At 44.2% G+C, this 27,616-nt stretch overlaps 1 long non-coding RNA gene across 1 annotated transcript; it reads right to left on the bottom strand.

Moving 5' to 3' along the window:
- Nucleotides 1–27,409, bottom strand: LOC130296864 (uncharacterized). Its single transcript, XR_008849316.1, has 3 exons — nucleotides 27,280–27,409; nucleotides 6,177–6,299; nucleotides 1–175 (listed from the first exon to the last, which is right to left on the bottom strand). It is a non-coding gene; the product is annotated as an uncharacterized LOC130296864 (long non-coding RNA).
- Nucleotides 27,410–27,616: the final 207 nt, after the last annotated feature.

Genomic DNA, 27,616 nt, shown 5'->3' with positions numbered 1-27,616 from the left:
ACTGTTGCAACTTCCAAAAATGAGAATGTTTCAAACACTTGGGATAATCCATGTAATCTTCACTTGCCAGACCCAAACCTGTTGCTACTCCCAAAAAAGGGATAATTTTGCAACACTTGGAAAAATCCATGGTGTATTCCCATACTTCGGTGTGCATTTTAATGCCGCCAGGCATCTACCAACAAAAAGGGATACTTTATGTAGCTTTTTTTAATGTGAGAATTCGGGTAGAAGAGCTGTCATGGTGCACATCTACAATCTTGTATAATGATCTGATTGCTTCTCAGCATAATATCAAAAACTAACAGGTTGTTAGTATACATTTTGATCAAAAAGTACAAGCCCACTCGCCACGTCAAGGCCACCTATCCAGAGTGGGTCCCTAACGTCCCTAGCATAAAATGGCGCAGCACCGGGCGGCGACCACCACCGCCGCAACGCCAATGCCCACATGGGGGGAAACGACCCACTGGCAGAGCAGCCCCAATGCCACTCAAACCAGTCTATGAGCCGCACCCCCCCCGCAGATACTGCGCCACGGCAGCAACGGACACCGCACAGCACCACACCAGTGTGAACAGGGATGTAAAAGCTCACTTACCATACTCTCCCAGTCAGACTAGGAGGCAGCTAGGAAAGAAATGGCCCATGTGCAGCTAACTACTGCTTATATAGGGTTGGGCTGAGGGGGTGGGGAAGAGTGCAGCACATGTTAAAACAAAGAAAAAGGAGGGGATAGAATTCTAGTGTGAATTCGGGTAGAAGAGCTGTCATGGTGCACATCTACAATCTTGTATAATGATCTGATTGCTTCTCAGCATAATATCAAAAACTAACAGGTTGTTAGTATACATTTTGATCAAAAAGTACAAGCCCACTCGCCACGTCAAGGCCACCTATCCAGAGTGGGTCCCTAACGTCCCTAGCATAAAATGGCGCAGCACCGGGCGGCGACCACCACCGCCGCAACGCCAATGCCCACATGGGGGGAAACGACCCACTGGCAGAGCAGCCCCAATGCCACTCAAACCAGTCTATGAGCCGCACCCCCCCGCAGATACGGCGCCACGGCAGCAACGGACACCGCACAGCACCACACCAGTGTGAACAGGGATGTAAAAGCTCACTTACCATACTCTCCCAGTCAGACTAGGAGGCAGCTAGGAAAGAAATGGCCCATGTGCAGCTAACTACTGCTTATATAGGGTTGGGCTGAGGGGGTGGGGAAGAGTGCAGCACATGTTAAAACAAAGAAAAAGGAGGGGATAGAATTCTAGTGTGAATTCGGGTAGAAGAGCTGTCATGGTGCACATCTACAATCTTGTATAATGATCTGATTGCTTCTCAGCATAATATCAAAAACTAACAGGTTGTTAGTATACATTTTGATCAAAAAGTACAAGCCCACTCGCCACGTCAAGGCCACCTATCCAGAGTGGGTCCCTAACGTCCCTAGCATAAAATGGCGCAGCACCGGGCGGCGACCACCACCGCCGCAACGCCAATGCCCACATGGGGGGAAACGACCCACTGGCAGAGCAGCCCCAATGCCACTCAAACCAGTCTATGAGCCGCACCCCCCCGCAGATACGGCGCCACGGCAGCAACGGACACCGCACAGCACCACACCAGTGTGAACAGGGATGTAAAAGCTCACTTACCATACTCTCCCAGTCAGACTAGGAGGCAGCTAGGAAAGAAATGGCCCATGTGCAGCTAACTACTGCTTATATAGGGTTGGGCTGAGGGGGTGGGGAAGAGTGCAGCACATGTTAAAACAAAGAAAAAGGAGGGGATAGAATTCTAGTGTGAATTCGGGTAGAAGAGCTGTCATGGTGCACATCTACAATCTTGTATAATGATCTGATTGCTTCTCAGCATAATATCAAAAACTAACAGGTTGTTAGTATACATTTTGATCAAAAAGTACAAGCCCACTCGCCACGTCAAGGCCACCTATCCAGAGTGGGTCCCTAACGTCCCTAGCATAAAATGGCGCAGCACCGGGCGGCGACCACCACCGCCGCAACGCCAATGCCCACATGGGGGGAAACGACCCACTGGCAGAGCAGCCTCAATGCCACTCAAACCAGTCTATGAGCCGCACCCCCCCGCAGATACGGCGCCACGGCAGCAACGGACACCGCACAGCACCACACCAGTGTGAACAGGGATGTAAAAGCTCACTTACCATACTCTCCCAGTCAGACTAGGAGGCAGCTAGGAAAGAAATGGCCCATGTGCAGCTAACTACTGCTTATATAGGGTTGGGCTGAGGGGGTGGGGAAGAGTGCAGCACATGTTAAAACAAAGAAAAAGGAGGGGATAGAATTCTAGTGTGAATTCGGGTAGAAGAGCTGTCATGGTGCACATCTACAATCTTGTATAATGATCTGATTGCTTCTCAGCATAATATCAAAAACTAACAGGTTGTTAGTATACATTTTGATCAAAAAGTTTTTTTAATGTGAACAAGCATACAAATTCAACTAGTGCAGTGTGTTTTCAAACAAGCTGTTAGTTACCATTGATGATTAACTAAGCCTTAAAATCACTTGACTATGACCCTTGATGGTGACTCTAGAAGTGTTATATAGGGCTTTAGAGCTCTTAGGCAGTGTTATACATATGTTTTCAGGTTTATTTTACTGAACCTGTGAACCAAACTTTGTTCAACTCTTCTACTAAAATTCTGCTCCCTATGCAAAAGAATAAAACACTATTAGAACACTGCCCAATGTACAAACATGTACCTACTACAATACTTCCGCCTACTTACAAGAATATAACTATTATATTACTGAACCCTATGTACAAGACTATAACTACTATAAAGCTAAGTTTCCAGACAAGTTTTTTTCTGGCATTTTGGAAAACCGTAACTGCATTTTTAAAGCCAAAGTCAGAAGTGGATCCAGTAGGAAGGAGATGTATAAGTCATTTCACTATATTTCCAATTCCTTTTGAAGAGACTTTTGGCTTTGGCTCAAATACTGTAGTGGCAGTTTTCCAAAAAAATGCCAGAAAAACACCTGTGTGGAAACCTAGCCTAATACTGCTCTCTATATGCAAGAATATAACTACTATAATACTGCCTCCTATGTACAAGAATATAACTACTATAATGCTGCCTCCTATGTACAAGAATATAACTACTATTATACTGTCCCCTATATACTAGAATATAACTACTATAATACTGTCCCCTATATACTAGAATATAATTACTATAATACTGCTCTCTATATGCAAGAATATAACTACTATATTACTGCCTCCTATGTACAAGAATATAACTACTATAACACTGTCCCCTATGTACAAGAATATAACTACTATAATGTGAATTCGGGTAGAAAAACAGACATGGTGCACATCTACAATCTTGTATAATGATCTGATTGCTTCTCAGCATAATATCAAAAACTAACAGGTTGTTAGTATACATTTTTGATCAAAAAGTACAAGCCCACTCGCCACGTCAAGGCCACCTATTTTGAGTGGGTCCCTAACGTCCCTAGCATAAAATGGCGCAGCACCGAGCGGCGACCACCACCGCCGCGACACCAATGCCCACAGTGGGGAGCGACCCACCGGCAGAGCGGCCCCAATGCCACTCAAACCAGTCTTTGGGCCGCACCCCCCCGCAGACACGGCGCCACGGCAGTAACGGACACCGCACAGCACCACACCAGTGTGAACAGGGTGTAATGGCTCACTTACCATGCTCTCCCAGTCAGACTGGGAGGCTGCTAGGAAAGAAATGACCCATGTGTAGCTAACTACTACTTATATAGGGTTGGGCTGAGGGGGTGGGGAAGAGTGCAGACAACATGTTCAAACAAAAAAAAGAGGGGATAGAAATCACAATGTGAATTCGGGTAGAAAAACAGACATGGTGCACATCTACAATCTTGTATAATGATCTGATTGCTTCTCAGCATAATATCAAAAACTAACAGGTTGTTAGTATACATTTTTGATCAAAAAGTACAAGCCCACTCGCCACGTCAAGGCCACCTATTTTGAGTGGGTCCCTAACGTCCCTAGCATAAAATGGCGCAGCACCGAGCGGCGACCACCACCGCCGCGACACCAATGCCCACAGTGGGGAGCGACCCACCGGCAGAGCGGCCCCAATGCCACTCAAACCAGTCTTTGGGCCGCACCCCCCCGCAGACACGGCGCCACGGCAGTAACGGACACCGCACAGCACCACACCAGTGTGAACAGGGTGTAATGGCTCACTTACCATGCTCTCCCAGTCAGACTGGGAGGCTGCTAGGCTCATAGACTGGTTTGAGTGGCATTGGGGCTGCTCTGCCAGTGGGTCGTTTCCCCCCCTGTGGGCATTGGCGTTGCGGCGGTGGTGGTCCCCCCCGGTGCTGCGCCATTTTATGCTAGGGACGTTAGGGACCCACTCTGGATAGGTGGCCTTGAAGTGGCGAGTGGGCTTGTACTTTTTGATCAAAATGTATACTAACAACCTGTTAGTTTTTGATATTATGCTGAGAAGCAATCAGATCATTATACAAGATTGTAGATGTGCACCATGACAGCTCTTCTACCCGAATTCACACTAGAATTCTATCCCCTCCTTTTTCTTTGTTTTAACATGTGCTGCACTCTTCCCCACCCCCTCAGCCCAACCCTATATAAGCAGTAGTTAGCTGCACATGGGCCATTTCTTTCCTAGCTGCCTCCCAGTCTTACTGGGAGAGTATGGTAAGTGAGCTTTTACATCCCTGTTCACACTGGTGTGGTGCTGTGCGGTGTCCGTTGCTGCCGTGGTGCCGTGTCTGCGGGGGGGTGCGGCTCATAGACTGGTTTGAGTGGCATTGGGGCTGCTCTGCCAGTGGGTTGTTTCCCCCCCTGTGGGCATTGGCGTTGCGGCGGTGGTGGTCCCCCCCGGTGCTGCGCCATTTTATGCTAGGGACGTTAGGGACCCACTCTGGATAGGTGGCCTTGAAGTGGCGAGCGGGCTTGTACTTTTTGATCAAAATGTATACTAACAACCTGTTAGTTTTTGATATTATGCTGAGAAGCAATCAGATCATTATACAAGATTGTAGATGTGCACCATGACAGCTCTTCTACCCGAATTCACACTAGAATTCTATCCCCTCCTTTTTCTTTGTTTTAACATGTGCTGCACTCTTCCCCACCCCCTCAGCCCAACCCTATATAAGCAGTAGTTAGCTGCACATGGGCCATTTCTTTCCTAGCTGCCTCCCAGTCTTACTGGGAGAGTATGGTAAGTGAGCTTTTACATCCCTGTTCACACTGGTGTGGTGCTGTGCGGTGTCCGTTGCTGCCGTGGCGCCGTGTCTGCGGGGGGGGGGGTGCGGCTCATAGACTGGTTTGAGTGGCATTGGGGCTGCTCTGCCAGTGGGTCGTTTCCCCCCCTGTGGGCATTGGCGTTGCGGCGGTGGTGGTCCCCCCCGGTGCTGCGCCATTTTATGCTAGGGACGTTAGGGATCCACTCTGGATAGGTGGCCTTGAAGTGGCGAGTGGGCTTGTACTTTTTGATCAAAATGTATACTAACAACCTGTTAGTTTTTGATATTATGCTGAGAAGCAATCAGATCATTATACAAGATTGTAGATGTGCACCATGACAGCTCTTCTACCCGAATTCATATAACTACTATAATACTGCCTCCTATGTACAAGAATATAACTACTATAATGCTGCCTCCTATGTACAAGAATATAGCTACTATTATACTGTCCCCTATATACTAGAATATAACTACTATAATACTGTCCCCTATATACTAGAATATAACTACTATAATACTGCTCTCTATATGCAAGAATATAACTACTATATTACTGCCTCCTATGTACAAGAATAAAACTACTATAACACTGTCCCCTATATGCTGGAATATAACTACTATAATACTGCTCCCTATGTACAGGAATATAACTAATATAATACTGCTCCCTATGTAGGAGAATATAACTTCTATAATACTCCTCCCTATGTACAAGAATGTAACTACTATAATACTACTCCCTACATACTGTAACTACTATAATCTTGGTGTTTCATTACAGTTTGAGGTTTTACGATTGACTGTTCTGTATCGTCTAACATCATCTTACTGAGGGACTAAAATGCGCCCGGTGTTCATGTGACTTCACAGCATGTGTTTTGGACCTATAAATACCTTTCTCACTCTTGTATAAGGTTGTGGGTTGATCTGTTCCTTGACTTTCTGGAGTCTCCGCTACTTTAAGGGTGACTTTCCTATCCTGATGTCTGACACTCCGCATTAAGTTTCTCCTGGTTTCTAAATATAAAGGCAAATGAGCTTTCAGAGAAAACAAACAGAGCTCCATGGTGGAGTGTCTGGGACCTGAGTCACACGAATAACAAACATCCACTATAGGGCTAAATGAGCACAAAGTCATTGTAGAAAATAATCTGTCATAGAAAAGTGATGAAAAGCAAAATAAGAATGAAGTTGATTAAAATATAGTGTACTAGTTTCATGAGTTCATTTATGCTCCATAAATATAGTATTTCCCTTGCTGGATCAATAGTATGTACTTCCTATTTGAACTGGGCCAGGTAGTATGCCATTTCGAAAAACTTTCTTTATCACCAGGTGACAGTGTAATAGTAATTTTGTTCTTGGACATAGAGGTAGTATTATATGTGTTATATTCTTGTACATAGGAGGCAGTATTATCAAGGTCGTAAGGAGTGTGACCACGACCGAGCCAGCAGGTGAAAGAGACATAGAAACATAGACTTTGTTGGCAGATAAGAGCCATTTGGCCCATCTAGCGTGCCATATATTCTGAATACTTATGAATTGTCCTTGTCCCTTCCTTATATGAAGGATAGACTTATACCCATCTCTATCTTATTTGAAGGATAGCCTTATGTCTATCCCATGCAGGCTAAAACTCCTTCACTGTATTTACAGCTTTCACATAGAAGGATGTCTATGTGTCTTCAATAAGCACTACTACAGAGCAGAGGCTGCCTTGACTTCTGGTGCAGGCAGCAACTTTGTCCCACACTGCCTGCACCAGAAGGTCATTGAAGAGGAGAGGGCCAGTGGGAAATTGGGGCATCAGGAAGACGGAGAGGAGCTGCGGTTGAGTGGTGCATATTTTTGTATTTTTATGTGGCCACATACGGGGACAATGTAAGGGGGGTTAACTATGGGGAAACAGAGAGTGTCTAACTACTACATGAGGGCATTGTGGGGCCTAATTACGATACATGGAGCAGTATGAAGGGCCTAACTACTATATGGGGGAATAGAGTGGGCCTTACTATATGTGGGCATTGTGGGACCTAACTACTATATGAGGGCACAGAGAAGCCTAACTTATATAAGGGCACATAAATATATAAGGGCACATAAATACTATAAGCCAAATACTATATAAGGTCACAATGCTGAGCTAAATACTAAATGCTAGGCCTAACTACAATATGGGGTCACTAACTACTACATGTGGGGCAACTACAATTGGGAAGCAAACTAATACATGGGGTGGTCTAATATATGGGAAGCTAACTCCTACATGGGGGCCTATTATATATAAGGGCACATAAATACTATAAGCCAAATACTATATAAGGTCACAGTGCTGAGCTAAATACTAAATGCTAGGCCTAACTACAATATGGGGTCACTAACTACTACATGTGGGGCAACTACAATTGGGAAGCAAACTAATACATGGGGTGGTCTAATATATGGGAAGCTAACTCCTACATGGGGGCCTATTATATCGGGTGGCCTAACATGGGGGCTAACTACTTCATGGGATGTCTAACAACTATATAAGGGAGCTAAGTACTGCATATGGAGGCACAAAGTGGACACTATTACTGTGTGGGGCATAACACATGGGAAGTTTGCATAGAGGTAAGGAGGCAGGTGGATGAAGGAGCCAAAAAGGTTTGTCTAGCAAAGAGAAGTTGTGTCCAGGAGAAATCTTTATAATGGCCCGGGCTGGATGAAGAAGAAAAGAAAAAGTTAATGTCTACAATCAGAGAAGATGTCATCTGCGATTCACATTAAGATGGTGCTCTTCTCGTTATATCCTTTTTAGCTGGAAAGACTCTACTAAAATTCTGCACAGCTATGATGATTTTACTGCTGCTTAGACTATCGGCTCTGCTACCAAGTGGACAATGCACATTTTATTACAGTTGTGTACTTTCTGCACATGAGTGTTTTCCTATGCTTGTGTTTGTTGTTTGCAAAACATTTTTATAAAATATAATGCATAAAAGAAGAAGATGCCCCTGTGAGTCACTGAACTATAATATCTAAATTGGTCTGCAGAGATAGTGTAAAGCTAATATCTAATGCTATGTGGTCGTTGTATGGGGGACAATATTAGTCTGTTTATAGTGGGGGGTTTTCAGTAACAGTATGATGATATTTGTCATTTATTTTGTGGTGGTAATGGTAGTGGTTATGGTGTGGCAGTATTATTCAGTAGCATTATATATATATATATATTGTGGTAAAGTGTACGGAAAAGTGGTGGATGGGGTGTATATTTCGCCTGGTTTCCTCAGCCAGGCACGATAAAGGAAATCCAGAGGGATATGCTGCTTTAGCAGAGCTAGTCTGCCAGGCCTCTTTTGTTTAAACTTCATGGGCTGGATTCCCTGGACTGGATGACAGGTTGGATGTGGGAGGGCTCCACACCCCTAGTCCACTATCGGTTTCCCAATTTCAAGGTGTCCTCAGATGAGGTTGGGTCGCTGCTGATTGCTGGAGAGACAGAGGAGAAACAGCCACAGCCAGCGCTGCAGCTGAAAACCCACCAGGTCTGAACTTTATTCTATGGACATTTGTGTGAGTTTGCTTGGGGCCAGACATTAGGCCCACAGTAGGATAGAGAGGTATCCTGATGTTTAGTTAGAGCCGGACAGGCTTAGGTTTTGTTGTTTTGTTTGCACTGTGCTTTGTGCCTAAAATACATTTAAATAAACATCCTCTTGGACGTTTGAAACCTGCTGCTTGTATGAAAACTGTCATTGCCGACCCGTGTGAGCTGTTCCCTACAATATATATATATATATATATATATATATATATATATATATATTATTGGGAGATCGTGACAGGGGATCACTATATGTCCCAAAAGTATCAGTCGTATGTAGCAACAAGATTTCCGAATGGGCACTTCTCATGCCAGTTGTAGTATTTAGTGACCACTGTGATAAAATAAATGGTTCCCTCAGTCAATGTCACTTATACTAGATGGTACACCATAGATGATATCTTGGAACTTAAAGGGGTACTTCAGTGCTTAGACATCTTATCCCCTATCCAAAGGATAGGGGATAAGATGCCTGATCGCGGGAGTCCCGCCACTGGGGTCCCCCGGGATCTTGCACGCAGCACCCCGGTTGAAATCAGTCCCCAGAGCATGTTCGCTCCGGGTCTGATTACCGGCGACCACAGAGCCAATGGCGTGTGATGTCACGCCTCCGCCCCCATGTGCCGTCACGCTCCACCCCTCAATGCAAGCCTATGGGAGGGGGAGTGACAGCTTCCATTTTTGGCCAAAGACATAAAAGTTGTTATCTGTCGAGCATGTCCTGTTACAGGGATACTACTTGATGTAGCATTAAGGACAAAGGCAAATTTAACTGGCCAGTGTCTCAGAGTACCCATGGGAATGTAAGTGAGGAAAGGAATCCTTGCACAGTTGACTATAGCACATCACCGTGAAGACTCCTAATAGCTCGCTCAAATAAAATGGTTAGTGCAGAGTTCCAGTCTAAAGCCCTAAATTTCTTCAGTTTAGTTATATCTCAAGTGCAGTTACACCTAGAGAAATTCTATAATGCCCAGAGTAGACCTAGACTCTGAGTCTAACATCTACAACAAGGGACCAGGAAATCTAAATCTCAGAACTACAAGTCACATATTAATTAAATCTTTAAATTAAAATGCAAGGAACATCGGTATAAGTTATCGGCTATTGGCCTGAAAGTTCAGAGGTTATCGGTATCGGCCCTAAAAAATCAATATCGGTCGATCCCTATTAGGAACTTACCTGGCCCAACTCCTCTGGTACCCACATGTTCTGGCCAGCTGTGTTACGGCTGGCAACATCATTCGTCGCACTGACAGCCCTGCAAGTTGCAGGGCCAATCATTATTATGTCACAAACCAGTCTCCTAGTTTGACCCTTCAATGCCCTGACGTTGTTTTTAATATTGTTTTTGTACTAGGCTTCCATTTTGGTTTTGACTTTTGGCTTGATTGCGGTTAGTCCTTTGTCTGCCTACTTTGTATCCATCTACCCTCTTGTTACCCACCTGGCCTGTCTGACTTTTCTGTTATTCGTGCACCTAGTCCATGGTAGGGATACAGAATAGAGCTCAGATCTGCACTGATCCCTACCCCTAACGTGATAACAGCCTAAAGAGCCTAGCTGAGAAAGATTATGGCATAGAAAAAATTACATGCAAGAAGACGGCGACCAGGTAATTCTACAACAACATTTTAACCGTTTTTCTATAGGCCAGCCTCCGGTTCTTCCATTGCTAAACCTTAGCGTTTCTATCTTCCATTTTATCTTCCCAGTTTAGTTTGTCATTATCTTTCCTCACAGATTTCATCTCTAGGATTTTAATGTAGGTGGAAACTCCGCAAATGGATCACTATCTAATGTCCAGAAAGTTTTACTCTTCTCAAGCTTCACCAGAGACCCAAAGGCCTCCAAATAGCTTCTCATAGCTGCAGACAACATCTGCATTTCACTGCCCAAACACCCCACTCCTGCAGTGACCATAGCAAATACATACAGCAGCGGACTAAAGGTGTCACCCTTCAAAACCTTGATCAAAGGATAGATCCCAGCCTCACAATGCAAAGTCCTCAGCCATTCAATAAATTGTACCGGAACACCGTACCTAGACAAAGTGGCCCATAGAGACAGAGACCTCATGAAGAGGGATAAAACCCCTTAAAACACATTGGGGTTTATTTACTAAGAGTGGAGTGTAGGTTTCTTTGTGGGTTTTGATTCCCGACAGGTATTTTCCCAAGGTATTTACTAAGGTTTCCCTACATTTTGCACTTTTCCCTACGTTTTGCTTTTTTTTACAACTGTTCTGATCTGTCGGGTTTTCCTCAGCTCAAATCCACCATATTTTCTGTGGAAACCATAGTAAATATGTTGGGATTTTTCCAAACTGTCGGGGCCACGGCCCTTTTGTCGGGACCACGCCCACTTTATCCAGCGGCCACGCCCCCTTTTCGGTTTTTTCTTGTAAAATGGAGGGTTTTGTGGGTTTTTTTGGTCGCAAGGGAGGTGCGACACAATTTGGGCACAAAACCCGACAAAAAAGAGTCGGGATCACGTTAGTAAATAAACCCCATTGTCTGCTACCAATCCAATAAATCAGCAATCCTGTTTCAATAGTCTGAAGTGCTCAACAGTTTTTTTACTGCCTGACGTCGGCCTATGTATCCAGCTTTCCCAGGTGATCATTCAAGAGATGCTCTGACCACTCTCCTTGAACTTTACTGCACTGATCTTACATTATTTTTAGCCAGCCTGTCCTTTGTCACCCCCACACACAAAATAAAGGACTCCAATTGGAGATCCTCTTTCCTATATCCCCATCCTTGGATAAAAAGAAATTGCAGGTTGTTTTATGAGTCTTGTAGCCAGAAAGGACTTGTCTGGGGTGATGTCTAATTGTGAAAAATGTTCCTCACCAGGATACAGTCCATCTCTTTTACTACTTCAGCAAGTTCCATGCTGAATTAATACAGTTTTTTTTCACCATACATTGCTTTTCGAGGATTGTCAGTTTTTAGCGTATATACCGTTACTTTCTATCTACAACATATTTTTAATGTTGCTTCAGCTCCTCCATTCTCCTCACCAGTGCTGGGACCTCCTCTGCCAGTTGTAGCTTAGGTGTCCATGTTGACTCTTTATCCTGTGGAGTATTAGGGCCCATTCACACTACATATTTTCTGAGCTTAGAAAATACAGTGCAGCAGCCTACCATTCACACTATGGAATTTCTGCCACGGTTCATTCTTTTGGCAAAATCCATTTTGAAATGCATTGCTTTCTATTGAGTCAGCATATTTCCAAGTGATCCAAGTGCCGGCTTGTTGAAAAAGAGTCCTAGCTTTTGCCACTAAAAGTCCTAGCTTTTGCCACTCATAATATTAATCTCTCTATTGGGTACCAAGCCCCTAGTGGTCCCAAGAACAATGTTTCACTGCTGTGGTGGAAAACATATTGACTTTTAAATGGCATAGATAGTTGTGGAAACCTTGGATTGGAGGGGGTCCTTGATCTGACATGTAACAAAAGTGCTTTTTGTTGAAGTCTCCTCCAGGATTTGGCTGCAGGGATATCCTATGGCTATAACCTGTCCTTTCTCTCTGACCTCATCATAACATTCTTTTCCCGGGTTAATGATCTCTCATTATTCCCCCAATCGATGGGCCTACTGTGTGGCCCCTCATCTGAAATTAGCTCTAACTGCAAATTAAAAAGCCGAATAAGTTGCCATTCAGCCAGTCTGCAAAATCAATGTGTGTTGACACAGTGAAGTCGACCTTGGTCATGTATGCTGCAGCGCAGATGTCGATATCTGTAACTGAATGATGAATAGCTGCATCAAGAAAATAGGAGAAGGGGATATTGAATACAGCCACTAAAATATCCACAAATCATTGCTACTAAAATAGAGTGATTTTTGTTGATGACCCCAATCTCAATCACTTCTCATTAAGGCCCTGACTCAGGGTTGGTTCCTCTATCCTATAATGATATCCACTCATCTTACTCTTGTCTAAAGATGCTTTGGAAGTCATGGTTTTCGATCCATTAATCTGCCCTCGAGCAGGGGATGTCTTATGTCTTGGTCAATTAACCAGCCCCAGGTAAATACCTTTGACCTTAATAGGTCTAAGGCTGTCGGTAATTACAGGTTACTGAAGTGTATGCATTAACTGAGAAATTGACAATTCACTTATTTATTGTGGTATGGACCGGTCCCAAGTTTTATTTGTAGATTGGCACCTAAGAGGCCATATGTACGGCACATAAGAGAGGTTTATTCTGTGTCCTCTGCTTCTAATGGCTGCTCCATTGCTTGAGTCAGCTACCGTATTTTTCGCCGTATAAGACGCACTTTTTCTTCCCCAAAACTGGGGGGGGGGGGGGGGAGTTGGTGCGTCTTATACGGCGAATACACACCTGTTGCGGCGGTCCCTGCTGCCATCAACGGCCAAGACCCGCGGCTAATACTGGACATCACCGATTGCGGTGATGCCTTGTATTAACCCTTCCGATGCGGTAATCAAAGCTGACCGCCGCGTCTGAAGCGAAAGTGACACAAACCTGGCTGCACCGGGAGGGACCTTACCTGCCTCCTCGGTGTCTGCTCCATGCCGGGATCCCCTGCATGGCCGGCACTTTCCTTCATCGTCATCACGTCGTCGGGCACGCCGCCCCATCATCCAATAGGAGCGGCGTGCATAGCGACGTGATGGCAGCAACGGAGAGCGAGGATACCGGGCAGCAGAGATGTTCTGGAGTGACGGGAACACCCCAGGGACGCGGCGACAGCGATGGAGGGCAACATCCAAGGCAGCGGTGAAGAGCGGTGACAGGTCCGGAGCGGCGGGGACACATGAGTATTACCTCCTATACCAGTGGTCTTCAACCTGCGGACCTCCAGTTGTTGCAAAACTACAACTCCTGGCATGCCCGGACAGCCAACGGCCGTTGGCTGTACGGGCATGTTGGGAGTTGTAGTTTTGCAACATCTGGAGGTCCGCTGGTTGAAGATCACTGTGACCTATACTTTACATTGTATTCTAGATTTTCCTCATTTAAAATTGGGTGCGTCTTATATGCTGGAGCGTTCTATAGGCCAAAAAATGCGGTATCTTTACTCTCAGACAAATATTGTTTTAATTTGAGTTTATGATTGTTTATCCATCCATTAAATTCTTGCCTGTGCAGCTCTGTGTGGATTATAGCATAAGATCTGTTTGTTTAAACCAAATATCTCTTGTATTACTCTAGTATCTTGTATTACTCTAATTCCTACTTTTTCAGTTCATATTTAGTTTTTCTTTATGATAACCTGGTTTTAGTATTTTGAATTCAGCGCCATTTTACTTAACTTATCTTGTTGCTAGTTTCTTGTTCTTGATTATTTGGGTTCTAGAGCCTTCTTGTGGTTTCTGCTAGGGAGGGTTGGTCCAAGGTTTGCTTAGAGACAACGAGGTCCGCTTGAAAAGCTTAGAGTTCAGGAAAGAGCTCTAGGCAAAGATTAGGGCCATCTAGACAGGGTCTGTTATTGAATTTATTTATTTTTCAATTTAGTCTTATTTATTAAGCTGCACTGTATCTCTTGGGCGTATCTGAGTTCTAGGAGCCACAGTCAGGACCCAGGAAAGGTGACTACTATAGATGATGGCCAGTTCTGACATTTACTTCCACTGCCCATCCCTCCACGCACACCCAGATTCTCTTATGTGTCCTTAGGCACTCTTACTCTCGCAATCCAGGTACTTAATCCGAGTGAAAATTTTTATTGGATATCCTCTTTTAACATGCAGGACCCCTCATTCCAATGCTTTCATGATTCATCAGCTACTTCCGCATTCACTCAGCTGTTTTCATGTACACACTCAATCCCCTACTTACTTTTTCTTACTTATTGACTCAATAACTTCAGGGGGCCATATGTCTTAATCCCTTATGGTGGCCCTATCTCTCCTGACCTTCCCATACACATGAACATTCGACACAGCTGAACAAGCGCACGTTCTCTACGAGGGGGGGAAAGCCGCAGCAAGAATAAGGCTGGGTTCACCCCACGTATTTACAATACAGTTCCTGTATCATGTTTTTGATTTAAAAAAACTGATTCCTCAAAACCTGACTAAACTGTATCAAAACGTGTGTACAAATGTGAATCCATATATGTTTTTTAAAGAAAAAAAACATATACGTTTTTAACTTTTCACTCCATTTTGAATAAAGTTTCACTTGTTTGATTGAAATTCCAAGAAAAAGAAGTCAAAAACTGTATTGTGAAAACTGGACGGAACCATACGCACATACGGTTCTCAATATGTTCAGCTCACACCCCCTGCCCGCTGCGCCCGGACTGGCGTGGGCAGCGCCCAGTAAGCAGGAATCAGGAACAACAGAATGTCCAGCGCAAAGATATAGAAACGGAATGCTTTATTACGGTACTTCAGCACATCGATGACAGCGATAGAGGTGACGCGGTGACATTCTGTTGTTCCTGGCACATACGGTTTTGTACGGTTCCCATGTTTAAAAAAAAGTATATGTTTCAATACGGTTTTTCACCTGGACCAAAAACCGTGGTAGGCTACGGCTTTCAGTACAGGAAAAAAACTGACAAAACCGTACAGGATGCAAAACGAACACAACTGGATGCATCATTTGGCATACAGTTTTCAATGGACAGTCAATGCATAAGGTTTTCAATACAGTTCCGTACGGTTTTCAAATTTAAAACGTATACGGGAACTGTATTGCAAAGACATTGTGTGAAACCAGCCTAATCTGGTGCTGGCTTATCTCTCCCAGAACAATAGGGTCATAAATAAAATCCAATGTTTCTCTCCACCAACATGATGTCACAGAAGAGTTGGGAGGCCTTAGAAAGATAGTCAAACCTGCTGAAGGTGGTGGGTTCAGCCAAATTTTGGCCAGCTCATTTCAGATATGTGTTTTTTTTTGTAGTAACATTTTTTTTCCACCAGGCTGGGAAAGGACCATTGTTTTGGGTCCTGTACAGCCTAAACATCACCAGCCTGTTACCATTATATACCGTGTTGCTGGCGGAGGTAAGTAGGGATGCTATGCAACACTACTTGTCTCTTATACTCCTGGAGCTGTGAATCCGACCCATGAAGTGGTACGGTACTCTGAAGGCAGTGAAAAACTGCCACAGGGTAAAAAAAAATAAAAAATAAATGTGTGTGTTTCCACACAGGTGTAAAAAAGGCTTTTTGTGGCATTTTTATTTTTTTAGGTAGAAAAACACCAGAAACTTTGCCCTATTCTGATAACCACATTGGATTCAAGAAGGGATTTTTACCTTAGTATGGGGTAATTGGCATCCATATTATAGGAGTTTCTGCCTTCCTCTAAACAGCACAGTAGAGTTATAGGTTGGACTTGAGGAGACCCTTATACAAATTACATGGTCAACTGCTCCTGCCAAAATCATCAGGTTTGTGTGATTTTGTGTATGGCTTTATACTGCACTTTTGTTTTCACTAAACTTATGCATTTTATACACTACACTGATGGGGGGGGGGGGGAACTAAAGGTCAGGCTAAACTTATTTAAGAAAAAAAAGGGGGCTGGCATCAGCGGGTTTCCCCAGACAGGCTTGGGCCCACACCTAGACAGGGCCCCCTGCTGGGGGCCCCGCTACGCCACTGTGTTGATCATTGGGATTTATGTCAGAAGAGACCCTTCTGACAAGTAGGGACTGTCCAAAATGAAGAACCTCTTTTAACGTATTGACTAAGGAAGGGCTCTAGATTATTGGTGGCCTGTGGAGAGATGTCTCTTTTGCCCTCCCTATTCTGATTCGGGAAGACATAACCTAGTGTATGGAACACAGAAGGGCATATATATATATTCACTCACCAGATAGACATCCTTGCAGGGGGGTTAACTTTGCTGCCTTACATTGACACTAGCTTAGCTGTAACTAGCTCCCACAATGCATTGCATGTATGTATAACAGTCGGGAGCTGGTGCACTCAGTGGCGTACCATAGATCAGTACACGAGCAGGAAAACTATGTAATATTAGTTTTAGTATTTCAGCTAAATCAACTTTATACAGTGCTCAGATCTGCACGTCGGACCCTCTCTGGTGCACAGGAAGGGGCTTTTGGCCTTAAGCTAAAGGCCTTTTAAAGTTTTTTTTTATCCTTTTAGGGCCAGTTTAGATGAGAATTTAATGAGTATCTTAAAAGAACTACCTGTCTACACAATGATCCAGACAGCGGAGGCGTGCAGCCATCAGGATCAGAGATGCCTGCCTGATATTCAGAGATGCCTGGACAGTTGCAAGAAAAAGTAAGTGAGCCCCTACATTCTGACATTGATAAGTAATAAAACGTGGTCTGTTTGTTCTCTAAGTCACATGTTTAGACAAACACAATGTAAGTAAACCAATAACACATGGACAGTTGTACCGTTCATGTTTTTTTGAGAATATTGAGTCAACATCCACAGGGCAGGGAGAAGAAAAAAGTAAGTAGACCCTTTAGTGTTACCTGTATTTTTGCATTAATTACTAGTTAAATGGGGTCTATGATCACAATTAGTGTTGAGTGCGGATATTCAAAATACAAATTTTTACCGCGAATATCGTCACTTTGCGATTTCGAGAATATTTAGAATATAACAATATATATTCGTGACGAATGACGAATATTCATAATTTTTTTTTCACTGTACACATCACAACAATGATGTGTACTGTGAAAAAAAAAAAGTGATCATCCCTCCCTGCTTCCTGCTTGTGATCCAAAGAAGGCTCCAATATTATTTATTGTGTGAGTCGGTGTGGAGAGCGAATATTTAGTATGTGCAAACATGCAAATATTCGCGAATATCGGCTGTTCCAGAGGACACTGATTCCTCCGTTCTTTTAGCTTTAGATAGGGTAGGTTAGTTTAGCAGATAGGTTCTAGTGTAGGGTATAGTGTTAGTTAGTTGAAACATATAATGGCGCATGCGAAATATACAAATTTCCTTACAATTTCGCATGGGAAAAAAATAAACGAACATAGTAAATATGTGAATTTTGCAAACATAGGACGAATATTCGTCCATATATTTGCGAAATATTGCTAATTCGAATATGCCCCTGCCGCTCATCACTAATTCAATTATACTGGGAAAACACTTGGAATGAATGTCTGCTTTATGGCAGCATTATATTGGAGCAACTTAGGATATGTTCACACAAATAATTTTTTCTGTTAGAAAAATGTGTTTTACCAGCAGCGGACGGGGCGCCCCAATGTCTGAGCTATGAGGTAGCGACGAAAAGGGAGTTTAAGTGTTTATTTTTTATTTATTTTTTGGCAGCCTGGGGACAACAGTAAATTAATTAATTCTACTTTAAGCATACAAGTCTGATGACCATAACCGGCACTATACATGTAAAAAAATATGTGAATATGGGTGATTATTACTCCCTATATTAACATGGAAGCATTGCAAGGTGTCACAGAACTATTTAGTTATGCCCCTGTACTTGTGACATGGTGCTTCTTTATACAGGTGATCAGCTAAGGGGCTTAGAGGGATAAATCAGGGCTGGGTCCCCTCATGCTAAGGGCCACATAGCAGAAAACGGGCTGTCTATATTGTGATACATACGCTCTTGGCATTAGTCTAACGGAACAGACAATGCCATGCTATGGTTTGGTGGGGAGTGGGTTACTTTTCTCACTTATTTGTGATCTCTATATTTTCCACGTATAAAATTTGCAGAATGACATAAGATCTGACACCTACCGATTCCAGCGTCATCATTTACAGTTATACATTGCAGAGACATCCAAGCCTTAGTGGATATCAATGACAATTTATAATATTAATTGTCAGCGTACAAATTAGTTGTCAGAGGACAAATCCCAGTTGCCATGGAGATTTGGATGATGGCAGGACATGCCAAGCCTTCTTATGATCATATTTTCTCTACATGTGCATGGTCATAAGTCTATGAGCACATGGTGGTAATGTTATGTTGGGTCTTGTTGGCACTATGAGTGTTCTGAACACTGGTTGTCCACTCTGTGGTGGGTATATTTGTTTATTTATGTGACCAAGTAAGGTGTGAGATGTTTGTGATTCCAACATGGCAGGACAATAAGGGTAAGGCTGTGGCTGATACCATATGTGTTATGAAGATATCATAAAGGGGCACAGACTAGTATGTTTGGAGCACCATTCATACACTTACGCTATGATACCTGAAATATTAATGCCAATAAACGAATGATCATGGGGGTTCCACTGCTGGGACTTTCTGCTATCTTAAGATAGGGGGTCCTGAGGAGCCTCCTGTCAGAATGGACATGCATGCTCACTGCAGCTGTAATAATTGTCTATGAGACTTCTGGAAATAGCCAAGTACAGTGCTTATCCCGTAGTCCCACAGAAAATGAATGACTATGCATGACCACCATTGCACCATTGCAATAGAAAACTCAGGATTACAGTGAATTGCAGTAGTTAGACCCTACTGAGATCATACACTTGTCTCCAATTGTGTGTAGAGTTATTTGAGGAACCATCTCTGAACACCAGGAATGTCCCCCAAATGCCTACATCTTTCATAAACTATTCCCTTTTGTGGATTGGTACAGGACTGTTTCACCAAAATTGGGACTAAAAGCAAACATGCACCTATTGCTACACCGCTTCATCCCTACTGTTATGCAGTATCAATCTTTTTCATGAGTGACAACCAATATAACATCATTCATCACCATATAATACACACTATTATGTGGTAGCCATGGGGTGTTAGTATGAATAAATAAATAAATAAATAATTTGTGACACCAAGGCATCGTTACCCTATACACGGTCCAAGGTTGGGGACAGCTTCTCCTGGGCTTACAACAAACAGATTTATACTGACTTAGACTGACTGAGATGGAAAAATGAATCTTGGTAGCTAGGGTCCAGTCAAGGTATTGAAGCCTTCTCCACAGGGGCATGAATTTCCACCTTGCGAGGAATCCTTGCAGGATGACCAGTTGAGAGATTAGATTTGAGCTAGGCCTCTCCTCAGAGCACACAGCACCCCCACACTACACTATACAGGGGAGACTTTAGAGGTTCACATTGGCAGACAAGGTCACGTGGGGTTCACTGCTCTAATTTATGGGTACAGTAACGCATAAAAACATATATACAAGAACATAATTGATTTAGAAAAATATATTACTTTGCAATAGAATACAATCATAATGAGTACAACAGCATGTATTTTAGTGGGCCTAACACTGTACGCTACCCAGCTTCCTGAGACAGCCCAAAGCCACAGGACAGCTATTGTGCTGGGACACCACAATTACACTTCTTTCCAAAACACCTGGACATCCAGTGCCATATCCCTTATTAGATTTGCCATTCAAAATCTCAGAAAAGTGAGACCTACCATCAAGCTTTCCCAGAAAGCCTCCATTTTCTTATTTGAAGGGGTGGGGGACTGTATTCAGCTCAAACACATTCTATGAGGTACCAAGTATCACCAGGGAGTCTACAAGATATATCAGCCTTTAGGTATCTCTTGTTTATAAGTCAAATTATTATAAAGTGTCTGCGCTCGTGCTATCCGCCGGGGGGCCCGCTAGCTTGTCTATTGATTTGGAAATATTGATAGTGTGAATACCTTGGGGCCCAGACAATATTGAACTCTCCATTGTGAAGCTCCGGGGATTCCTTCACATTCTCATCAACCATCTATGGCTCATAAATGCAAAAAATCTCATTTGCAGCCTCTGCGGCTGTATGAGTGCAAGGCTAGAATACAGAGATGTTGTTGTCTATGAAGCCTGGTCCCTCTAGATCAAACATTGGCTTATAAGTAAATTGTTGGAATTTTTCTTCCTTCTCCATTCAAGGCCTTTAACTTAGCAAGCAAATTCAGCATTAAGTGATGTGCACGCCACTTGTCACTGGCAGATCCAGTGCCTGTCACTCTGTCACATTGCCAGAGGCATGCAAGAAGCAAAGGAGGCACTTAAAAGCCTTCCTTCATGTGACAGCTCAGGATGACGGCCTCTTAAAAAATACTGTCCTACTGTACTCATTATCCCTCAGGCTTCTTCTGTCTCATGGGAGACTATGAATTTATGAGATCCTGACCGCGATGGTACGCTCCTTGTTCCAGTGCAGATGAAGAAAGGCCGGTGACATGGATAGTTCCTTTACCTTCCGAGTTTAGTTAGGGCTATTCGCCACACACAGAAATTTTTGGAAAAACACCACTGTGGCTTTTAATAAAGTTGTTATAACAAAAAATGAATCCAGCAAGAAAGAGAAGTATAAGTCCTTTCTTTACATTTCCCCGTTTTCTATGATGGCAAAGTAAATTTGTGACCTGCAACAAAAAATTTGCAGATCTGTATTACCGTACATACTCGAGTATAAGCCGAGGCCCCTAATTTTACCCCAAAAACCCAGGAAAAGTTATTGACTCGACTATAAGCCTAGGGTGAGAAATAGATCATCCCCCCATGTAATCATCCAGACCCCCGTCATCATCACCCCCCTTCATCATCACCGCCTGTCAATCCCTTCATCAGTGGTCTTCAACCTGCAGACCTCCAGATGTTGCAAAACTACAACTCCCAGCATGCCCGGACAGCCATCGGCTGTCGAGGCATGCTGGGAGTTATGGTTTTGAAACCTCTGGAGGTCCGCAGGTTGAAGACCACTGCGGCCTTCGTCATCACCGCCTGTCAATCCCTTCATCAGTGGTCTTCAACCTGCGGACCACGGACCACTCTGGCCTCCGTCATCATCCAGCCCCCCCCTTTTGTTTTGTACTCACCTCCCCTCGGTGGGAAGGAAGGGTGAGCTGGTCCGGGCCATCTATGCTGCAGGGATCGTCCGGTTGGAATGGTTAGTCGTTGTGGGCTGTCCATTTTCACTGGGGGGGGCCTCTTCTCCGCGCTTCGGCCCCGGCCCCGAAGTAGTGACGTTGCCTTGACGACGACGCACAGGGACGCAACATCCCTGTGCGTCGTCGTCAAGGCAACATCACTACCCCGGTGAAAATGGACAGCCCGCAACGACTAACCATCCCGACCGTACGGTCCCTGCAGCATAGATGGCCCGGACCAGCTCACCTTAATGTCCCGCCGAGGGGAGGTGAGTACAAAACAAAAGGGGGGGGGGGCTGGATGATGATGAAGGCCGCAGTGGTCTTCAACCTGCGGACCTCCATTGGCTGTCCGGGCTTGCTGGGAGTTGTAGTTTTGCAACATCTGGAGGTCCGCAGGTTGAAGACCACTGATGAAGGGATTGACAGGCGGAGAGTTCACTCAAGTATGAGCCGAGGGGGGCGTTTTCAGCACAAAAAATCGTGCTGAAAAACTCGGCTTATACTCGAGTATATACGGTATTTGCTGCAATGCAACCACGTAAACAGCATGTTATAGGCAAAAACTCACCATAAAAAACACATGCGCGACAGAGGCCTGAGGCTATGTTCACGGAAATTTTCCATGAGAACATTCCACCGACAGCGGAGTGGCGGCATAGCGCAGCAGAATCCTGTTAAAATAGTGGGACTCTGCTGCTGCGGAATATCCATGCAAAATTCTTCTGCGGAATTCCGCATGGAAATTCCATCATGGAAACATAGCCTAAGAGCACTTTTATATCTAAAAATGTTGCAGAAACTTCCAAGACTGTCTCCAGGTGGACTGCATTGCCAGCGATGGTGACGGCATATGTCTGCACAGTCCTAGCGACGATGGATTTTGGCAATGCGTCTGCATACGATATGTGCACCCAGAATTTGTCCAGGGGGGGCTATTTCATAGTGTGAATGGATCCTTATAAGTCAATAGGGAGACCCAACCTATAGCCAGGGCTCTACACCAACCCCATGTGAAATGCCAGCTGTGATTACGAAAAGTTAAGGCAAAAGGGACCTCAGTTGCATTACTGCCATAAGACTAGAGCTACTTAGAGACTTTGGATGTGCAACATAGTTTTACGACCAGAATATTGGTGCAAAATGTCTAAATCAAAATGTAAAATTAGTAATTTTGCTGTATAAAAGTCAAACATGGCTTACATTGAGATCAATTTTGGTAAGGTCAACCTAAAATCCAAACAGATTTTTTTGTAATAGTTGTGATATGCTTCCTTCAGGTTTCATTGACATTAGATGCAATGTGACATTGCGGCATTTCTTTTTATTTTGCACTCAGGACATTGCATTTGCAGTACATTTTTACAGACAGATCAGATAACACTTGTGGACTGCACATCTGCCAGGTATATGGAGGTGAGATGTAGTGCAGCTGTGATGTTTTCAGGCTGTAAGGTTTCAACTAGAGATGAGCGAACTTACAGTAAATTCGATTCGTCACGAACTTCTCGGCTCGGCAGTTGATGACTTATCCTGCATAAATTAGTTCCGCTTTAAGGTGCTCCCGTGGGCAAGAAAAGGTGGATACAGTCCTAGGAGAGAGTCTCCTTTTCCAGCCCACGGGAGCACCTGAAAGCTGAACTCATTTATGCAGGATAAGTCATCAACTGCCAAGCCGAGAAGTTCGTGAAGAATAAAATTTACTGTAAATTCGCTCATCTCTAGTTTCCACCATCAGGGCCTCAAGATGTTGTGGAGCAGAGCTTGTGGCTGGGCTTCATGTGGTGAGTACAGCATCTCCTCCATAGTCATTGTAAGGTTGAAGGAATCCATCAGCATTTGTTGTTCAGAATATACCGTATTTTTCGTCATATAAGACGCTCTGGCATATAAGACGCACCCAATTTTAAAGCATAAAAATCTAGAAAATAAATATTCTGAACCAAATACAATGTAAAGTATAGGACAGTGATCTTCAACCTGCGGACCTTCAGATGTTGCAAAACTACAACTGCTGGGAGTTGAAGTTTTGCAACATCTGGAGGTCCACAGGTTGAAGACCACTGGTATAGGAGGTAGTACTCACGTGTCCCCGCCGCTCCGGACCCATCACCGCTCGTCACCGCTGCCCTGTATGTCACCCTCCATCGGTGTCGCCGCGTCCCCGGGGTGTCCCCGTCGCACCGGAACGTCTCTGCTGCCCGGTATTCTCGCTCTCCGTCGCCGCCATCACGTCGCTACGCACGCCGCTCCTATTGAAGGACGTGATGACGACGAAGGAGAGCGCCGGCCATGCAGGGGATCCCGGCACGGAGCAGACACCGAGGAGGCAAGTAAGGTCCCTCCTGGTGTCCTGTAAGCTGTTCGGGATGCCGCGATTTCACTGCGGCGGTCCTGAACAGCCCAACTGAGCAGCCGGGTTAGTGTTATTTTCGCTTCAGACGCGGTGGTCAGCTTTGATCGCCATGTCTGATGGGTTAATACAGGGCATCACCGCGATTGGTGATGTCCTGTATTAGCCGCGGGTCCCGGCCATTGATGGCGGCAGGGACCGCCGGTTTTAATGTGTATTTGCCGTATAAGACGCACCAACTTTTCTTGGGGAAGAAAAAGTGTGTCTTATACGGTGAAAAATACGATACTTAAAATATACACAAAGAGAAAATCCTTTATGATGCAGGTGACGGATCTCAGGGGAAGGGGCTTGAGACACCACAGGGATATAGAATACCAATGACGATATCAGCCCCGAGGAGACAGTAAATAGATTGCATAAGTTTCTATGGTATAAAGTAAACCTGACATCTATGTATTGTGAGACAGTGACAGGCATGGAGATCGAGGATTGCTATATTTCCCAAGGTACCTGTGAGAATCAGGTTTAAAGCTATGACAGCTATCACGCCCCCTCCCGTAGGCTTGCATTGAGGGGCGCAGCGTGACGTCACACGGGGGCAGAGGCGTGACGTCACATGCTGCCGGCCTTGTGGTCGTCAGTAATCAGACCGGAGCGAACACGCTCCGGGGACTGTTTACAAACGGGGTGCCGCCTGCAAGATCCCGGGGGTCCCCTGCGGCAGGACTCCCGCGATCAGGCATCTTATCCCCTATCCTTTGGATAGGGGATAAGATGTCTAAGCACCGGAGAACCCCTTTAAGGAGTAAATCCAGGGTAATCTGGGTGAAATCTGGGAAAAATCCACTAAAGAGTAAAATACCTAGCAGACTGTTTTCGGGTTTTGATTTTTATGGACTAAAAGGTAGATTTGTAGTAGGGTCTCTCATTCCGCCTTTTGGGCCACTCCAGGTCTCAGTCTAGCCCATAACAGCACAGGTGCTGAACAATGATACTGGGCTTCAAAGCTGGTAAAACCATTATGAAGAGAAAGGCTGCATGATAAAATGAACCTGCAGTCGTGTGGTCTGCTGAACTCTTCTCCGGGGACAATTGCCAGTGTATAGTGTAACACATTTAAATTTTTTTGTTGTTGGGTGGACAGTAGTAGTCCACTTGTATAGTGGGGGCAAACTAAAGTGTTTAGTTAGCGCAGGACAAGTAGGTTCTGTTTTGGCCAGTGTGAATACAGTAGTTTATTTTGATTTAAAAAATAAGCAGAAGAAGCCCTGCATTTAAAACTGTGTAAGGCTCGTTTTCCACTTGTGTTTTTTAGGCATTTTTCCTCTTTAAATAAATGCCAGTAAAGCTGCTACTGCTTGGTGTTTTTCCTGGTACTTTTTTTTATTTTTGTGGAAACACCAATTTTGTTCCCTGTGGCAGTTTTTCACTGCTTTCAGGGTACTACTCCGTTAATTGAATGCAGGGAGCCTGGCTAATGGAGTGTATGGAGCAAAGTATCACTACACATCTCTGCCAGTGGTACAGTATACAGCGGGGCATAGCTTGGACTACATCACTATCCTGACGGAGTGCCTGCTCCTAGCGGGGTTGAGTTGTGCTCAGGCTAAAAAGAAGGTATATATTTTATACCTCTTTCCCAGCAAGGAATATCCAGTAAAGCAGCAAACTCTACAGATTGATTGTTTACTGTAACCCCTTGCTGGGGTGAATGGTTTGCAAGGAAATAGTTAACTAGTACTGCTGAGCAGGGCTAGTTAGCTGCTTAGGGGTATGCAATATACAGCTAAATATATATATATATATATATATATATATATATATATATATATATATATATATAGATAGATAGATAGAAGTGAGCACAGAAGTCCTCTTATCCTCCTGGTCCCTGCTCTGGCCTGTACACAGAAAGATGACAAACAGGAACAAGCAACAGCGAGTAAGGATCTGTTCACATGTGCGATTTAAGCATGCCTCCTTGTTTAAATGAGGCATATAAAAAATGTAAACAGACCATTTATACACTTTATAAGCACTAGTTAACTCTTCCCTTAGTGGGCAGCCTCAGAACACTGACAGTCCAGCAAGGAGTTACAGTAAACCAGCAGTCTATAGAGATCACTGCTTTTCTGCATGTTCCTTGCTGGGCAAACTGATGGGGAAACTGACAGTGATCCCAAGAGCAGGGGGGGGGGGGGTAAAAAACACCAAACCCACTAATGCAAAAAGTGTTTGGCATCTTATAAATCCCTATTGACTCCCTGCCTACATCTGACCGCCGCTGTATTTTTGTAGCGAAAAAACACTGTGCAACAGTTGTGGTGGTTTTGCCCAGAAAAACTGGTAGCTAAGTGGTAACTAAGCTTCACTGTCTAAGGCTGGGTTCACATTACGTTTTGTCCCATACGGGACCGCATACAGCAGGGGCAGTTGAAAACTTGCGCTCCTGTATGCCTTCGTATGTGGTCCAGTATGTAATTCATTTCAATGAGCCGACTCTGCTGACTCCGGTTGACTCATTTTGGCCCCGTATGCGGTTTTCCCACCGCACCTAAAATCGTGGTTGACTAAGATTTTAGGTCCGGTGGAAAGCCGCATACGGGGCAAAAATGAACCAACCGGAGTCAGCATTTCACTCCGGTCAGCTCATTGAAAAACGGGACCGCATACGAAGGCATACGGGAGCGGAAGTTTTCAGCTGCCCCTGCCGTATTCGGTCCCGTATGGGACAAAACGTGATGTGAACCCAGCCTAAGACTGCTGTTTACTGCCAAGTGCCCATTTCTACCAAGCTAGAATGAGAGGCATATCATAGGCCAACTATGATATGCTATGTATAGTAAAACTGTCCTACTGCATCAAAATTAAAGCAAAAAATTTAGCTCTAAAATAAAGGGGGAGATTTATAAAACCTGTGCAGAGGAAATGATGAACAGTTGCCCATAGCAACCAATCAGATCGCTTCTTTCATTTTTTTAAAAGGCCTCTGAAAAATAAAAGAAGCAATCTGATTGGTGGCTATGGACAACTGGTCAACTTTTCCTCTGCACAGGCTACGATGAATCTTCCCCACAGTTTTTAGTGTTATTATAGATCCAGTATCAGGAGAGAGAGTGTCATAGTAAGCCAAGACAATGGTCAGACTCACAGTAGAAATTGAGCCTTGTACACTTGTCACAGCAGTCTTAGCTTTCCTAATTGTTCTACATATGACTTTATTGTCTGTCTAAGGGTCCACTTACAGTGGTGTATCTCCGGAGATATTCCGGGCAGAGGTTCTATCTAAAGCAGAAGCAGCCAAAATCATCAATGTTAGGACCACCCAGACATGCGCTGTCTCCATAGACAGCAGTGCAGTAAAGCAGCATATCCATTGGCAACCTGTCAGAGATTATGGGGGAGATTTATCAAAATCTGTGTACAGCAAGAGTGGTGCAGTTGCCTATAGCAACCAATCAGATTGCTCCTTTCATTTTTAAAGAGGCCTGTGAAAAATGAAAGAAGCGATCTGATTGGTTGCTATGGGCAACTGCACCACTCTTCCTCTACACAGGTTTTGATAAATCGCCCCCCTATAAG

The sequence above is a fragment of the Hyla sarda genome, chromosome 12 (assembly GCF_029499605.1).
Source record: "Hyla sarda isolate aHylSar1 chromosome 12, aHylSar1.hap1, whole genome shotgun sequence".
NCBI lineage: Eukaryota > Metazoa > Chordata > Amphibia > Anura > Hylidae > Hyla > Hyla sarda.
Note: the sequence above shows the minus strand (reverse complement) of the source record. Positions and strands in the feature narration are given on the sequence as shown.